Raw genomic sequence first — 1,857 nt, forward strand, 5'->3', positions numbered from 1 at the left:
TGAATGAAACGCTACCACAGATTACCATGCAAATGGCTCCCTCCCCTCTGGCATTGTGACTGCTGTACGTCTTGCCTGGCACATCTCACCTCGGGTAGTTATTGCCGCGAAACCTTTTTGTTTACGTTCAACGCATGAATGGCGGGGGGTTGTGAAATCGTCGTAATGTATACAAGTGTTTATCGTGCTTTTTGAGGAGTTTGCCCTCTGTTTTCCTTTCACTTAACAGGTTTTATTATTTTTCATTACAAGTACATACATGGAATTTATGCTTTTTAATTATGTTGTAGCATGTGTATTTCTGTCAAATTACCACATATTTTGCTATTTCGTGTCTGTAGGTAGCCTTCATTTTGTAACTTTTTTGTGAACATATTTTTTATTTCGTTTGAAACTAGCATTTTTTATAATTTAAAAGTTTCAACTGTGTTCACCTTCCTTTTTCGGGCCTCTGAAATTAGTTACTTTTCTTTCACTTGTCAAGTCTTATTATTTGATTTATGCTTTTTAATTATATCACTGCATGTGTATTTCAATCAAATTACCATATATTGTGCTATTTCATGTCTCTAGGTTACCTTTATGTACATATTTTTGTTTACAATTCATATTTTATTTCCTATTCATAAATTTGTTCTACTTTCTTTTTCTATATGGAAGGTATTTATTGTGTGGTTATGATTATATTTTTTCCATAAAAGTACAGTTTTTATATATATAATTTTTTTTTCAGTTTATGAGATTTTGAGCTGAGGTATTTTTATGAATATGCAATCCTATAAGAGGATTATTTAGTTTATTTTAGATTATTTTACAGGGGTTTTGCATCTCATGGTTATTTATGCCAAGTAGAAGGAATTGCTTGCATCTTGGATATAAAAAAAAAGTAGAAAGAAGGCATTATTAAGTAGTACAGTACTTCTGCTTAGGATCACTAGGCCCTGTGTCACTCCAAAAACAGCAACAGCTCACCCAGCAAGGAATAGGTAACATGATCTAAAGATGTAAAAAATAAAGGTGCGATGCTGGATATCTCATTTCTAATAAGATATGTTGGGAAACCCGAAACCTAAATATTTATTGCGTTACCCTCTTCAACTATATATAAGAACAAGCAAAACATGCATCTTTTTCTACTCTACTGTGGGACAAACGCCTGGGACATGTCAATTCAATCGGGGTTTTGGCCAGTTTTCATCACCTCACTATATATATATATATATATATATATATATAAATATATATACATATATATATATATATATATATACACGCTGTATATGCATATTGTCACTCTAACCACTCTATTCGTCTTATCCCATTGACTATGAAGTCTTTGTAATAATGAGTAGGTTCAAAATCGAAAGTTAAAGTTAGGCGAACACAAAGATTTCCTTAACTCTCCGTCAGAAAAGAAATATTATAGATAGAATATTAATGGCATTAAAAGTCCTTTTACTTCAGTCAAAATAATGATAGAACACTCAAGAGAAATTGGGTATTGCTATATATCTTAGGGTTATGCTGGCCTATGTGGTAAGCTCCCTGAGTGGTGAACGCCAGACTGTGGTTAGAGTCCAGCTGAAATTCGTTAGTTTCTGTTGTCTCCGCAACCTCACTATCATTGTGAGCTAAAGATGATGGGTTTGGGAGAGCCTAAAGTTCTATCTGTTGAGTAATCAGCAGCCATTACCTGGCCCTCCTTGGTCCTATCTTGGGTGGAGAGGGGTTTGGGCGCTGATGTTATGTATATATGGTCGTTTTCTAGGGCATTGTCTGCTTGATAGGGCAATGTCACTGTCCCTTGCCTTCGCAATTCATGAGCGGCCTTTAAACCTTTAAAAATAGTCTAAAAAC

This window comes from Palaemon carinicauda, chromosome 25, assembly GCF_036898095.1.
Source record: "Palaemon carinicauda isolate YSFRI2023 chromosome 25, ASM3689809v2, whole genome shotgun sequence".
NCBI lineage: Eukaryota > Metazoa > Arthropoda > Malacostraca > Decapoda > Palaemonidae > Palaemon > Palaemon carinicauda.